Consider the following 17,553-nt stretch of genomic DNA (forward strand, 5'->3'; position numbering starts at 1 on the left):
CAGCAGCACCAAAAAAAAGGAAACCTGCCAAACCGTTCCATCACTGCAGGTTGTAACCGGTTTCAGCTACGCTGCTGTCGGAAATGTCTTTCGCCCTTTTACATTCATACACACGCACACACTGAGCTCCCAAGTGTTTCGTTGTGTGTTTGCCAAAAGCATTATGATGTTTGCAATCGACCGACAGTAAGCGCTTCCACCACACACCTTCCTCACCTGGCCAGGCTTGCCAGCACTACGAAACACGCGTAAATCCTTACTCGCCACTTTCAAGCCAATTCAATTGCACAGGGCCAGCTTTATTTCGGGATTTGGCTCCTTCTTTTTCCAACTCCCTTCCCCCCTGTGATGGGCAGGTGTTATCGATTTTTTTTGTTTTGGTTCTCTTTTACAAAAATTCACTTTCCGGATGGTTGCTTTACCTTTTGAGTTGCGTTTGGTTGGGGTATGGTTGGGGAAAAATGGTTGGTACTGGAGCGGCTGCCAGTACGCACAACTTACAGGTCCCTGTCACCGTCAGTCTTATCACCGCGCATCCTATCCTAACTCAAGGCCCGTTCTCCTCAAGGGGTTTGGGCACAGCCCGAGTGCAAACGCTTGTGAAGTTGCACCGGTTTTTCCCCGTCCGCAAGGCAGGGGTTTTTGGTGAAAAGGTGAAAACGTTGTATCGTGCGGTTGGTTGAAACAGTTGACAACCAACATATACCATGCGTCTCCATCGGAGGTATGGTTTGTGTTAGAAGAAAAGCAGCTGCTAATCTTTTGTACCAAGCAAATATGGAGTTAGGAAACGGTTAGGTAAAGAATCACCATTTATTTTTTTGCTGCTGCTGCTGCTGAATTTTAGGTTGTGTTTTGGGACAATCTAGATATTCATGAAGAGAGTCATATTTTTATAAAATGACTATTTATAAGTGTTTTTGTAGGTGTTTTTGTAAATCGCTTCGTATAAATTTCTTTAACTTTAATTATTAAAGCAATACACGGAAAAGATATCATTAAAATTTTTAATTTTATAATAAATTATAAAAATAGAAAAGTAATTTTCTAACAACACATAACACCTATTTCGGATCTTTTGAAAAATATTTAAAAATTCCTAAAAATATTTAATAATTTCCTATTAAAAAAAAAATATATATATATATCTAATATATATATATATATATTCAAATGCATTGTTATATTGCATAAAAATATTAAATAAATTATATTGACAATACGGAACAATACGAACAATATTATGACTAATATAAAAATGCAAAATCAGTGTTTAGAATTGAAAGAATCTCGTTAAACAATCATAGGCGTTTGAAAGTACTTTGCTTCTCATAATGTTTTTTTATGTAATTTTAGAAACGATGTTAGTAAAAATACTTTACAATAAAATGTATACCTGCGACAATAACATTAAAAAAAATAAAAATAAAAAGTCATTTCATAAAATTGCAATAATCTCGTTGAAAAATCATACAAATTTGAATCGCTTATCATTATCATTCAAATAGTGATGTTCATTTTTATTGAAGTAATTTTTTTAAGGAAACGATTCGAATACATCATCATTAATTCAGAAAGAACCGTTTTGACCGTATTGCTAAGAACAACAAGTTTATTAAATACATATTTCTCTAGGTATTAAACACAGCTTATCATTTGTTATTCATTATTTTTTATTATTATTACATCATTCTTTCTTCTTCTTCTAATATCCTAAAAAGTCATAGGCTACAAGACTGGTTCAATAAAGTTTATTTATTACACAGACTTCTAACAAGGTGTCAGTCCAGACAGCAATCGATCGTCACTCGGAGTTGTAACTGTCTCCGCTCAACCCATCTATTGCTTACTCTAGAGTGTCAATAACAAATAATCGTAAGGCCTAAGTTTCAGCACATTTACCCTACTCCACGATTGACTGCTGCGTTACTTTGGTGCACCAGGAAACGCCACCCTTACAACCCTTGCCAAACAAAAGAACACGACGGAAATAAATATCTTTTGTACTCGATCCGCTAGAAGTATCTATCGGAAAGTTGCGTTTTCAGTTTTTGTTGACTAAATATAAACTAACTCCGCGTAGAAAGTTGTCCAAAAACCACACCCTTCGTTCGGATAGTAAAAGAGATGATCTTGCGCCGGAAGTTACTGTCACCAAAAGGCAACTCAAACCACCGTGGCTACCAACATCGCGAGCCAACACATTCACATAGGATCATATTTCGGTGAGAAACTTTGTCTTTCTTTGCTTCCCTTATCAAGCACTTCCGGGTAGGACGGAAATGAAAGCGTGAAGTAAGGAAGTGGAGAACCCAAAAAAACACCTATCAGCGGATGAGTTTTTTGCGTGAGTTTACCTTCATACGGGGAATAGAGTGACTATTTTTTTTTTCTTTTTTTCTCTATTTGATGATGTTTAGAGACAGGAACAATATTAAGTTAAATATCAATTACAATCCAACTAGAGCCACAAAATGAGACCAAAATCACTTACCGTAAACCAACTGTAATTTTTAAAAAACCTAACAAACCCTATCTCCATTTGATTGTCCATTGCAAACTCCACCCATCGGTGCCGCTTCTTAAAAACAGCCAGACGATGCAACAAACTATTCATTCCTGGAACGAGACTCGAGAGCGCTAGATTGGCTTTCCCCCGGCCGCAGAATGTTGACAAAACGCGCACCACCTCGAATGCAAAACTGCATGAGCTGCACATTAAGGTTTGCGAGGGCGCACCAACCATTGCACCCAGCGTACGGCTTAGATCAGACCCATCGTCAGCCTGTATGTATGACGGTGTCATCATCACCTTCGCTGACCTTCCAAACGCAACCCTCGCCGCCGCCCGGCTGCCCGCAGGCCGCGATGAAATATAATCATCAGATAATTAATGCTCGTGACGCGGCCGCCTTTAAAGAATGCTTGTGTAACGCTTGCAATTAGCACCCAGCGGCCTGTTGGGTGCTAATAGGGCAAGCGGTTAGAGGAGGGGGCACGAGGGGGGGGGGGGGCAACCAGTTTCCGACGATGACCGCACGGTGCCATCAGCGCTTGATTCATACAGGAACAGACAATCTTCATCTTGCAACTCGACGATGCAAGCGAACACACGTTAAATAAAACGAACTCTCTCGCCAGCCAGGTCGATGGGAGAGCTTCTTCACGAGTCAGCACTAATTAGCGGTCGCCAATCAGGCAGCTCCGTCCCGTCCAGGGTGGGCTACCACCGCTTGACTGACTGTGCATTATGCAAGCGTTTGAATACAACCCGAAGATGCCAACTTGCTCCAAACCGCAACAGCCAAACCCCGCCGATTTGATCTAAAACTAAGCAGAACACGAAAACACGGCGGGCGGATATTTATGGAAAATTGTACACCCATCTTGAGCGGACGACGTGGCGAGTGCATCGTGTTGAGTGTTTAATTTATTTTTGCTGAGCCAATCGGTACGCAGAAACCACATTTGCACATACCAATCTTGGCTGGGATCGTTTGCAACACTCGGGGGAAGTAAACAAACGGACTACGGGCGTCCACGTTTAAACTCGCCCGCCCCAAAAAAAAAAAAACGTTTCCACTTCCGTCAACAACACAATCCCCAGTAGCGGGATGCATTTGTTCCAAACCAACAACAACAACAACAACCCTCGCGCTTTTGACGTCAACAAGGTTGCATTCTGCTGCTCGATCGGTTGCGCAAAACAATCTTGTTTCCTCCACCCCACGGGTGCATATAGATGACGCTGGTGTTGGTGCATTCGGTGCTGGTAAACAGAGCGAGACGGCAGCTGCGAAATGGGGCCTCCACTGCAGTGCCACTCCATGGTATGCATCAACGGCGATCATCAAACGCAACAAACAAGGATCGCGATCATTGCATCATCGATTTGTGATTTATGTAAGTTGTTGAGGTTGAGCGCTGGCTTTGGGCCTGGCTGCAGTTTCTATCATTAGAGAAGATATTTATAAGATCGTTTTATCATTATTTTGTTCAATAATAACTACTAATTCCGGTTTTATTGCCTCTTTCCCTGAAAAATAACCTACTTAATTTTTTTTAAACTTAATACAATAACTACTCCAGCTCCTGATTCTCTCCCTGCGTATAGATTACATTTTTGAATATACTTATCATCTTTCTAATTAATGCTAATTAATGCTAAGCTCTTCTACTATTTCACAGAGCAGCTTCCAGTTTCTTTTCTAATTCAGATATTATTTCAGCATGTGTTGAATATTTTCAACACAACTACATCTTTCACAGTTTCGACTGTTCGCTAAATTGTATTAGATTTTAGATCCGGAGTATACACTCCTTCATTTACTAACTTATACAAATAGCTTGTTCTAAGTTCCGTTTCTTCTTCTTCTATTTGGCGTAACTTCCTACGCGGACATACCTGCATATACAAGCTTTCGAGACTTAATTCATTACCACGCATTACGACTGTACCACGGGACTGCCCTGTGTAACATACATTATTCCATTTTATGTTAGGGCATTATTGCATTTTATGTGGATTGCTGTAGGAACTGGCTATTGATTTGTTACTTGTGGTAGTTGTAGATTTTGGAACTATTGCTGTTGATTGGTAAGCCATTTCTATGCCATTCATTGTTTTCATACATGGATAGGATGGTCTTAGACATCAGGTGGGTGGCAATTCACTATCATAAATTCCTGAATATATTTAGTGTATAACAATTCTTTGAAATGCCTGTTGATTAGTAATACATCCGAATTAAACTTAACTTCCGGTATTAGAAGACTTTGTCCTCCTTTTTCTTTAGACATAGCAAACTGACGGAGAGATATTCTAGAGCCTCCTTTTGACCAAATGAATGAGCCTAGTTTAAATGTAATATTCCCTAAGTATTTGTTGTTTATTGATAAAACTGATCTTACAAACCGTAACTTAGAAGTAATATGTGGTGGCTACTATCATTTTTTTAACGAAGCTTTTGTAATTCTTCTTTTAAGGTTGCTATTTATTACAGCAGTATGTATAGAAGTGTCTACAACTATTGAGGGAATATTAGAGATACGTCGAATCCAGTCAATTAACTAACGAACATTACAACTCCGACTCCATCTCTATTTCCGTTTGCCTCTATATCAATCAATCGATACAATCATCTAGAGATCGCTCTTTCACTCGGGCACACAAGCACACACACACACACAAAACAAAATAATGATGACTTAAGCATAGCTTCGTTTCTTCCGTGCGACTTCGACTTCGGGTTCACTCAATCATGCCCAGCCTCTAAATGGACACGTCTTCATTATTATGCGTAACAGATCCAACCACACGCAAACATACACAATTACTACCGTACCGAATCCATACTCCATACTGTTCAGCCTCACAGATGAAGTTCGCTCGAGTTTAGAACAATTTACGCTTAATAGGGAGCAACTCGCAGTCTACTCGCAACCCCACCAGCTCGAGCAAACCCTCGCGAGATACCGATCTTTCCGCGCATGAAATCCCGAACCGCTGGTTGAATGGGTGTTTTTTTTTTTTTTTTTTTTTTGGGACGCATCTCCACATCCCAATACCGCACCGGGCGGGTTTGGCATGGGTGTTTGGCCTCGGGATCAGATTCCGATACGCATTCAAAGCGTGCACGCAACCACGGGAATGCGGTATGCGACCCGCACCCAAGTTGTGTGAGTGTGTGATGGCAAGCTTGCTGGCTGGGTGGCAGTTGCGCGGCAGAAGGGAGGACCCTTGCCCCAAACTATGTGGCCATGTGTTAAAGGTCACATGCGGAGAAGAGGGTTTGAATTACGACACCGCCGAAGCTGGTAGATACAGCAAGCGGCACACGCCACTGCAGACTCGAACCTCCGGGGGGATTCGATTTTTCAACAAGACTTACGTCAGTCGAGGAAGTTGGCAGGAAGGGAATTGATCGAAATTGAAAGTGCACATGTTGGCGGAGTTGGTGGAGGAAACGAATGAAATATGCAACTTACTATTTTCGGTGTTCACAGAAGCACATCATAATCGTAATCACGAGATGTATAGGACTCAAATTTAATTACGATTTAAGAATCATTTGAAGGTAGTTTTTCTTGTTGTATAATGAAATTGAAGTATTACATGGTTTAGGCACGCAGCTCAAGATTGAAACGCTTCATCTCCAAACAGTAAATTCCTATAAAAACAGGCAATAACTCATTAAAGTTATTGATACACTCAACATTTTCACCGTTTCTTGTCAAATATCTTAAAACCTTGATACCATCGGATAAATTCCAACTTTTCTCAGTATGATTTGTTTTTAATTATTATACAATTATAGCTTTTCGGATATGATTAAACTAAAATTTACCAAAAAATCTTAAACTGCATGGACGTATGAGCCAAAGTCTAAAAAATTATGTTATTTTGATGGGCAAAATTGGCTATGTATAAATATAAATGGTAAATAAAACTGTTTGCGTTCAATAAGAGTTCTGTAAAAGTTACAAGAATAAAAATCAAAAGGAACGAATAGTAATTGTCATTTTAGAACCGATGAACCGACGTGGCTCTTGCGTTACAACGTTGCGTTACGTTAATTTCCAATTGAGACGATCACTTCTGTCAAAATGAGCTCTATTTGCTTGGCTGCATAAGTGTAAACAATTTGTCCAAATACAATTGTCGAAAGATGTATGTAAGGCAAGATTTTATGAGAATAATTGTACAAAATTCCCAGGAAAGTCATTTTATAGGTTTCCAAATAAAATAAAAATATGTCAGAAGTGGATAAATTATTCCACGTGGGAATTTGGGGAGCAAAGTAGTAAGGAGATCCAGCAATTTCTCATCTGTGTCAGTGTAGTAAGCGATTCATTATAGAGATGGCGGTAGTGTTTAACGTAATTTTGAGTTGAAATATAGGGACATCTTTTGTAGCTTCTTTTGTTGGAAGTGTCACGTCGGCCACGGATTTAAGGTCGTATTCCATTCTAATATTTGAAATACTGTATGCTTCGTTATCTTGGGGTTCTTCATGATCTTTGTACCAAAAAAATGGTCGAATTCATGCTCAAACACCTATTTAGAAGTGAGCGATTTATAGAACCATTTATCAAAAGCAATTACAGCATAGCTGTCGCAGAAAGGACAAGGCTATTGGAACAAATTAAATATTACGAACAGTACTAATTACGTGGATTCACAAATGTCTGTGCTGCTTTTCCATGAATTTATCATCTCATTTATCATTTATCATATCATTTGAGCTACCTTTGATATTGTTAAAATGTAATAAACGAGTTTCGAAAATTTACTTGAACTTGAAGCCCTAAAATGATGGGAAACCTTTACCACGAATGCTAAAAGTTTTTTCAAGTACTAAAATAAAGTAAAATAAAAAGCTAATCTGCTTAAACATTTGCTCTTTATTTCTATACACACACACATACACTCACACCCTTTTCAATTAAAACGCGATTAATAATCGTTCGAGCGGGCCTATTCCGCCTATTCGCGATGAGTAAAATCACACTCGCACATTGCTATTAGCGCCAACAGCTCCCCAAAGCAGCCACCCGCTGTCCTCCCACCCTTACACTATGCGCTGCTGATAAATTTTACAATCACGAAAGGTCAACGAACCGGATAATATTTCGCGCACACGGTCCGGGCAGAGGTTTTTTTTTTTGCTGTGTCGCTCTCCTTCGTGTTGCGCTCCTTTTGCGCTCCTTTACGGCTGGCGAGTGCGCGCGGAGCGTTGTGCGGAGCAATATGTCTTACTTTACAATTGTTGTTGTTGTTGTTGTTGTTGTTGTTCCACTTTTTCTACCATACGCAAAGCGCGATGCGTATCCATCCTTGCACAGTTTTGCGCCAGTGAGCCCTCAAACCGACCTACCGACCCATCCACCCATCCCTGGCACAGTAAACCAGCAAACAACACCCTAGCAAACAGTGCCAAACGGTAACTTATCTAAAATTAAACCCTACTCCGCGGGTATTATGAGCCGCGCGCAAATATTCTTATCTATTCTAACGAACAACTAATGAGTGCCTCGGCATCAACCGTCAGCCGGCTCCCCTGCCCTTCTCCCCCATCGTTCGCTTCGCCCAACCAACAGAGAGCCGGAGCCGCGGTACAAATACATGCAGGCTTTTGCTACAGATCGTAAAGTACGAGTTACAGTGCGGGGTGTTAGTTTGGATTTGGGTAATATTTTTTTATGTTTTGCGACTAGTATTTTTAATTTTGTTTTGGATTGCCATACAATTGCTTTTGAGTTACTAATTTGCTTAAATGTTGTTAAAATAAAAGCCGTTTTAGAGTCCCATTTTAAATGATTATTCAACGCTCGGAATATGTTTTTCAACAGCACAACTGTCGCAAATATATGACAGATGTGGAAAACATATCACACATGCGTTAAATAGCACAAAGAAAATCTGAAATTAAACCAGAAGATAAAATAAATTATAAAAATAGGAAATAAACAGCATTTTTTGTAGCTGAATGAGTTTTTTAATTACATCTTACAGTTATTTCCTCTATATTAAATTTTCACATTTGTTTACAAACAAATATTTATCTGAAAATCGTTTCATTTTTCTTGTTTTTGTGCTTGAAAATGTAAAATAGCATTGTACTGTTGTAAAACATCGTCTTAAAACAGCTATGAATAAATTTTTCTCATTAGAATTAAGTGGAAAATTTCAAATCAGCAATAGCGAACCTTTTAGACGTCGCAGCAAATGAGTATTAGTTTCCATTTACATGCTGAAACGTATTTAATAATTCGATGTTCGTTTCTACATGGATCGTTGACAGACTTTCATCAACCAAACGTCAAACTTCATGCAAAAAGAAATTAAAATTTAAATCAACAACCCCCGCCATTGCACTATTATGGCACACTGTGCACCCTTCGCAACGGCCGGCAGTGTGTGGCGATGCTATTTTGCAAATGCCAACCTCTCAACTCATCTTGCCATTTAACGGGCAAACTTCAAGCATCCGGCCAGTTGTCGCATCGGGCGTCCCTTCCCCATGGGCTGCATCCCGCGCACCCAGGCCTGGCCCCACCGAATCGCCACCCGTTATCTAATCACGGGTGCTCCATCACCAGCGATATATTGCATGCATGTACGGGCACGATAATAGCCGTAATGGGCACGGTAAGTGCTGGATGGAAAATGAGCTCTTCGTGAGCTGCGCGAAAACATGAGTAGCATACTTTCCATCACGTCTCTGTCCCATTTTGCCGCACCTTTTGCCAGCGTGTGTGAAGCAGCATTTTTTAAATGACAGAATGTGATGTAAAAAGGCAAAGGGTTTTGTTTTTTTTTTTGCTTTTTACTAAAACGATGAGCTTAACTCATGCGAGGTATCGGGAAGAGGGCGACCGTGATGAAGTGACAAACAGTTGGTCTGTTAACTATCTAATGAAAGGCCTGTGCCACTCCACGCACTCAACTCAACACAACGGCCGACAGCGAAACACGGAAGCAGCGCAAAGGGGTAGAACCGGGGCCACCGCGATTGACGCAAGCCACGAAACGGGGACAATTAATGCTGATTAATTTAACAGTCAGATCGCATGGCAAAAGCGATGCAGAAACGGTCAGCCAGGCGCAGAGAGCGCGGTTTCGTCGCAACGACTCGTCGTCGCAAATTGAAACGAGCCGCGGTCGGTGAACGCGGTCGTACTGCGAGGCAACTATGAATGAGTTGTTTACCTTTGCTTCTACATTCTGCGGAGATGCGAGACAAACCAAAAAATCTAAACAACGTGAGTTGAACCATTGCACGAAAACTAACATCTTTTAAGCAGCAGAAACGAACTCTCTCGCGCTACTTCACCTAACGTTACCGCAGGCAGGGCAGAAGAACGATGGCCCCATCGATAAGGGCCACAGTAGGTTGGGAAGGTGGAAAGAAACGAAAGTAGGGGGAGGAGGGGGGCTACTCGTTCCCTTGTCCGCGGCCGATAACAGAACGCCCCGCCTGTGTGGAGGGAAAAAGACAGCTGACCAGCTAAACGCGCATCACACGGCTGCTTCTCGAGCAATCGAGCAATCGTGTTTAGTTTGACCTAATTTTGAAGTCGCTGCCCCACCACCACCGCCCAGTGCGTTAGAGCTTAGACGTTGCGGGTGGCGGGTTGGGGTGGTTGGCTCACCCTCATACACATATACGCGCGGCCAGTCGCGTCCAAAAAACGAGGCAAACATACACACACACTCCGGTACGGTCGCAAGCGCAATCGCGCGTGGTATGTTTACGAGCTTTGTGTAAATTTGATTGCCCATCGCAGCAAAGAAAAAGGCCCGATTCTGTTTGGTGTGGTGCTGCTGGTCTCGTGTAGTATTTTGGAAAACGGAACATATTTTATAGCAGAGTTGCGGTAGGAAAGTTATTGATGGTGCTGTTCTTTTCTTTCTTTTCAAACAGATGGCTCTTTGTGCTTGTTTATTTAATGATGCGCCTGATGAGAATTTGAAAACTTGTAAATTTATAAGATATTCGGCAGTGAAGTTGATTTATAATTTTATGTAAATGTGTGTTGAAGCGTTGCAATAGATATGCGATCAATCACATCAAATTTTAATAATAGTAATCATTTATTTAAAAGGTTTTATAAATATTTCTTGCACTATGTTTGGCCAAGATTTTGGACAATAAGTAGCAAAGACGTTTAACTTAACCGTCAGACAACCACAATTATATGGAATTCAAATTGTGTTGGTTCTATTGATACATTTTTCATTATCTGCTGATATTGAGTTGATTTAGAACAATAGTTCAAGCAAATGCACACACACGATTAGCATTAAACACATCAACATTCACATTCGTTTCAAATTGACCTTTTTGCTAAGGAATGATGGAGCAGTCCGCTAGTACAGTCGCCAAATCGTAGGATTTAATAACATCCCTGTCGTGGGTTCAAGCCTCATATGGATCCGTCTCTCTTTAGTACGAACTGACTATCGAGCTTTGTGATGCTGAGTAAAGTCTTAAAAGCCTGTATACAGGGTTTTCCATTCCAATTAACAACTGTCCACAGTCAACTAGCAATCCTCGATTTGAAAAACACGATTGTCTACCACTTACAAACAAGCCAAGCCGTTTTTGGTACACTGTCCATTTCAATTTCACAATTGTCGTCTTCGAAAACACACGTCAGATGCGGCACGGGTTGTTTTGGTTTTGGCTGGAACGTGTATCACTTGAAGTTGGGAAAGCTGACAACATGGACATGTTAGGCAGTTTCATCTATATTTTAATTTTTAATACAATGCAAAATTTTTTACATTAATCCGTGCTGTTACTGGTAGCAAATGAAAAAAAAATTACAACATCCCAAAATAACTTAAAAACTGTAATGCTCTGAGAATAACGTAAACCAAATGATAAAACTGCTTAGCATGTCCATATTGCTCAACTTTTTCATATTCTCATATTCAATCAAGACCTGTTTACAGCATGGTTCAATTCTTATACACAAGTGATACACGTTCCAGCCAAAACCAAAACAACCCGTGCCGCATCTGACGTGTGTTTTCGAAGACAACAATTGTGAAATTGAAATGGACAGTGTACCAAAAACGGCTTGACTTGTTTGTAAGTGGTAGACAATCGTGTTTTTCAAATCGAGGATTACTAGTTGACTGTTGACGGTTGTTAATTGGAATGGAAAACCCTGTAAGGCCGGCATGTCCGCGTACGATGTTATACCAAATAGAAAAAGCTATGGAATACAGTGGGTTGCTGTTTAGCCGGGTTCATCGAGACACGACCTCGCCCGGATATTTGAATAAAACGGATTATGGGTCCAAGTATATTTTCTATCACAAATTCATTGGAAATTTGTGTTATGATTTGGTACAACCTGTTCATTTTTCATGAACTTCATGTTTGTGAAATGTAAATATTTGAAATTTGCCATTCAATGTTGGAAACATTACTCATAAGTTTCATATATTCGAAGATTCAAACGACTCCTTCGAATAAACCTTATCAGCATGAAATCTTCCATTTGGCGGTTAGATCAATAGCAAAGATGAACTTCCCTATTATTTGTCACTATTCTATGTAGTCATGATGATATCACAAAAGTTTTTGAGGTTTTCTCCTCTTCTTCTAACCACAAACTTGCGTGGATCTTGATGGAGTTATAAATTACAAGGATTATTGCACTTATTTGTATTATGTAACCAATTAATCAGACCTTCTGGCGCTACGAAGGGACCCGATGGGAATTGACCCATGGCCGGTAACCAGGAGCAGGAGCCAACCCGTCTACCATTAGCACCATCCGGACACCAACAACATTTATTAGTTTTTTGGTCGTACCCGTCCAATGTCCCCCCGAAAAACACCCTTTTCAAAACAATTCATTTCACTTATCGCTGGTGTTACGTCGTTAACGACAAATTGTTCTTTGGCTCTTCGCTTTTCACACACACACACAAAACTCGTGAACACCCACCAACGCGCGAAGAAAGAAGTTCTTATGACGTCCTTTAGAAGATGTTTTTTTATTGTTGTCCTTATTGTTGCTGCACAGAATCGTGCCCAGAAAATATGATTCGATTTCCCCACTCGTAACGCGAGTCACATAATGGGTACAATTTTATTACCCAACACCAGTGCACGTGCACCAGCCAGGCGATGAAGCAAAGTTGAGCAGCAGGGGGCAGCAGCAAGAATCCTTTCGCACGCAAACTTTTCGGTGCTCTTATTAATTCTACATCAACCTCATTGTGAGCGCCGGCAGAGCAACAAGAAGCGCCAAAAACAGGGCGAGGCGAATAAAGCGACATCTTGATCAAATGTACAGGGCATACACACACACACACTGGGAGAGACACAACACAGTCCATCCGCCCAGGGACAAATGACATTTTACGACGGGTGTGTTCGCTGTAATAAACGCTCCACGCTCGAAAAACAGATTGTTAGGAGGAATCTCGTTCGCTCGCTCCCCCAAAATCTCACCCATCGATCCAGCCTGAGGATCGTAAGATGCCATCATCATCAGCTCCTTTCCAGTCCCCATGGTTTGGTTGTTCGCGTTTCCAATTGTCGTAAAATCTGTCACGCGACAAATGACACCCTTCCATTAAAGCATATTGCTGTTAATGGGGCGTTTTTATCTAAATGCTGCCCGCGTACGATCTGCCACCGATCTGCGCACTGCGAGCAACAGGGGTGATGTGGAAGGAGCTATGCCTTTAAAGTTATTCATCACTAGTACAGAGCGCATTTTTATTAATTTCCCTACAAACAAATTATGTGCATTTATCGTGATGGAAATGATTTACGGAGGAAAGCGCAACCATATCAAACGCCTTCCACGTTTAACGCTGATGGGCCGGTCATCAGCAACGGGTTGGATCAGCTTAGAGTGGCTATCATAAAGCAAACCATTCTGGCCAGCAATTCAGCAGCCATACCACCAACTCCATAATCGAGCTCTCAAAAAAAGGGAAAAATGAGAATGAACCTTTCGCCCGCCACATCGAGTTGATGGCAGTTTTCCAAACCATTTTTCAGTAGCACTGCAATAAAAGATAAAACCAAAAACAAAAAACGGTTGAAACTTTTCCCGCGGGTTGGCAGGAAGGCGCCAACACACAGCACAGATAATAAATTTAAACACCCTAAATTTGTTTAAATCACTAATCGTAAAATCGTGGCCACCGTGGTTCTAAAAACAGGTGGAGAGGGGCGAAACTTTCCCCATCAGATGGGAAAGCTAGCCGCAGAGTGAGGGAAAAAACGGAAGCCAAAGCAATTCCAGCGAGTAGATTAAAACAGCAAAAGAACAACCGGAGAAAAATCATAGAGAGGCAAACAACAAGGCAGAGCGATGCTGCAGCCACCGGCAGCTCAAACGTTAGCATACAAACTAGCAGCAACCCGGGCCCACTCCGGTTGGAAGGTTGTGAAATGTTTATTTCATGCCGTGGCGGCAGGACCAGGAACGGGCCACGAAACTATCAACAATCTCGCCACCAGTCTTTCTACCATCTAGTGGCGAAGAGATGCCGAGAAAAACACGCTCCGAACGAATGAAAAAAAAAAACCCGCGCTGTGTGCCCATCGTAACCACATTCAACTCTCGCAACCGACTTCCTTTCAACTTGTATTACCACCCTTTCTGTTTCTTCATGCTGTTGTTGCCCTCGTGGTATGTACGTGGCACTCCCCCCCCCCCCCCCCCTTCTACTCCTTCTGCCAGCACACCCTCTGCTATGTCGGATGACAAACGGCGACCAACCGTCGTCACTAGCCGGAAAAAATGGGTCACGCGTAGATTTGACCCACTTTTGGGGTGCTATTCAACGTAACAGATTAGGGAAGTAAGCGTGCGCGAACGAACGAGACGGCGGAAAGAGTAGCGACGACGACGGCGAAAAGATATGAAGAGCGAACGAGAAAGCTTTACGAGAAGATTTGTGTTCAACGGCGATGGTTTTTGTATGAGGTTGGCAAAGTGGCAAGTGAAGTTAGATGAACTTTACAGTCGGTTTAGTATTACTTAAGGGTCGAATAAAAAATCACGCCCTGGCCGTAATTTGAAAGCATTTATAAGAAGAAAAGAAGTTGCATTTTTTTACCTTTATCTCTAACTTTCAATATAACACAACAGTGAAGTTCAACCTTCCAAGAAGAAAAAAAAACCCAACCCTGTCATCAACCCTGTATGACCCTCGAATCCTCTCTTTTTACGCTTATCATTACCACCATTACGCCATTACGCATCAAAAACAACAAAAGCTCCAATACAACGAACTCAACCGTACACACATATTTGTTAGTAGCCACGGACAACGGTAGTGTAAAGTTTATCTAACATCTACTCACACAGCCAGCCACACAGACGAACGGGCTGCGCTGTGCTAATGGCGATGACACCACCTACGCGCGCTGTTCGACAACGGCAACGTTGCGCGACTCAAACACGCTACTAAACACTAAGCGCAACTGTATGGCGGCGATGGTGGTGGCTGCCACGCTAAGCTGCCGTTTGTCTTTGCGTACGCGTTCAATGCCAAACTGTGAAGTTGTTCGGGTAAACCACACAGCCGAGCGATTCGTTTCAATTGTTTGCTTTGTACAGTGTCGCTCATCCGAAACTAGCGTTCGTCGAGTTGTAATAACGTGAACGTTGAGTGTTTTAAATGTCTTTTAAAACTAGAACTATATTAACTGGGATATATTGTCTGATGAGATCTCTACATTTATGAACGTTTATAAACGACCATCAAATCAACAAATCGATTATTCCCGGATCTGTTTGAGACGTTACTGCTGGTATAATTGTTAAATGCATGGCACACCCTTTTTATAACCGACCTAAGATCAATTCCAGCATTTATCAGCGCCTAATCGTATGAACCGGTCCGGTCCGGTTCGGTCCGGTCTGGTGGTACAGTCGTCAACTCGAACGACTTAACAACTAACAACATGCCCGTCATGGGTTCAAGTCCCGAATATACCGTGCCCCCATACGTAGGACTGACTATCCTGCTATGGTAACAATAATAAGTCACTGAAAGCGCCAAGCTCACTTCACTAGTGGGTACAGGCAGGGCTTGACCAACACCGGTTGTTGTGCCAAAGAAGAAGAAGAAGAAGAAGAATCCTATGAACTCGGTGAACAAATTCAATTGAGCAAAGCGAATATTTTAAACCTTTTCACAGTACATTTATTGTTATTCCCAAAGTCGGCCGTGGTGTTGTCACCTATTAAGCGGTTTAAAATTCCCCCATCGGCCAGCTACAATAACACAGCCCTCCATAGCTCATCTATCGATCTTTTTAAAAAACACAAACAAAACACAAAAATGGCCTCCATTATACCGCGACCATCAACCTACAAAAGTACGTTGACACAGATGCAGCGCAGCGGTGTGAGATGAGCAACCGTTGGGACGCAGCGCTGGTGGACACAAAAGCATAACCCGAGCGAGTCTCATCGCGCGCGCAACCCCGGGAAAAGAAAACCGAGAATTGTTGTGTACGACGGAAACGAAATAATAAGCGATTAACCCAATTCACCAAACCAACCAAACGTGCCAACGAACAAATGGATTTGGAAGGCGCGACCGGAGCAAGAAGAAGAAACTGGAAAAAAGGGGTTTGTTTAAAATATGCTCCCAAAGCCAGATAAGACCGGAGAAACAGGAGGCAGGGGGACTCTGCTGGATGGCTGGTGGATCGAATCAACATTGTCACATTGTGCGTACTGTGCATATGGGCACAGGGCAGTGAAGCTGACAGGCAGCATGACGTATGCGTAGACACAGCCATCGAGTCTACGCCCATCTAAACGACTGTAGTAGATTTAGTACAGTGACGGTATGACACTAACACATCGCCAAAAATATGTCAGCTGATGGGTTTGTATTCTTTTTTTGCCAGCTGTACAGTTTTTCCGCTTTGACCGCCCATCCGTTTGTCCGCCGTTTTATTCACGTTTGCAAGAGATCGGGTGATTGACTGTGTTTATTTAGAGTTTTATTGTAGAGATATGGAATGGGATGACACATGCACAAAACAAATCCACTCCTGCCGTACAAATGATTGAACTGCAGGATTGCAATAATGATTCTGCCATCGACAATGATAGGTTTGATTGCTGTGTAAAACTATGGGAAACAATTTTGCTATTCAATTCAACCAGCATTGAAACTAATTTGTTGTGCAATTTGTTGACAAGTTAAGTGCAGCTATTCACCTACAGAGCTGAATAGCTGAAAACAATCGCATTTGCTTTAAATGGCTTTGATATTGAACTCTTTGAAGTACACATATAAATAAGTATTGAATTTCAATCTGTTAACACTCAAAATAAAGATAATAATAAGGCTTTTGAATCCCACTGGTTATTTTACGGTAAATATATTTGTGAAGGTGTTTCATACAGATGAGTTAACTTGGGCATTATTTCGTCTGTCACGTCGGCAATACTACCCAGGGGACATTTGTTCTAAATTTTTAACCATAATCTGCTCGAATGCTGCTCGAGATACCAAAATATGTGGATTTGTGTGTGATAAAACGTGTAGAAAGTGTCAAAATTTCATTTGTGCGTGCGAATGACCTTCTTATATTGGATGCAGATGGCGTCCAATTCGTTTTAGATTAATTTGCTAAAATATTTGGCAAAAATATAAGGTACTTGTTGTACGGCGTTTTATGGTAAAAATTCGATTGTTTTTTGTATAAAATGACTATTCTTCTTCTTCTTCTTTTGGCTCAACAACCGATGCCGGTCAAGGCCTGCCAACCCACTTGTGGGGTTGGCTTTCAGTGACTTATTGATTTCCCCCCATAGCAGGATAATCAGTCCTACGTATGGCAGCACGGTCTATTTGGGGCTTGAACCCATGACGGGCATGTTGTTAAGTCGTACGAGTTGACGACTGTACCATGAGACCGGCTAAAATGACTATACGACCAGTAATAAGAATTGGAACCGTTATTTCACAAAGGATAGAGAAGAAAGCATCGAAAAAAACATCTTACAGTCGATTTGAAAGGGCTTGTTCTAAAAGTCCCTTAA

This window comes from Anopheles merus, chromosome 3R (genome assembly GCF_017562075.2).
Source record: "Anopheles merus strain MAF chromosome 3R, AmerM5.1, whole genome shotgun sequence".
Taxonomy (NCBI): domain Eukaryota; kingdom Metazoa; phylum Arthropoda; class Insecta; order Diptera; family Culicidae; genus Anopheles; species Anopheles merus.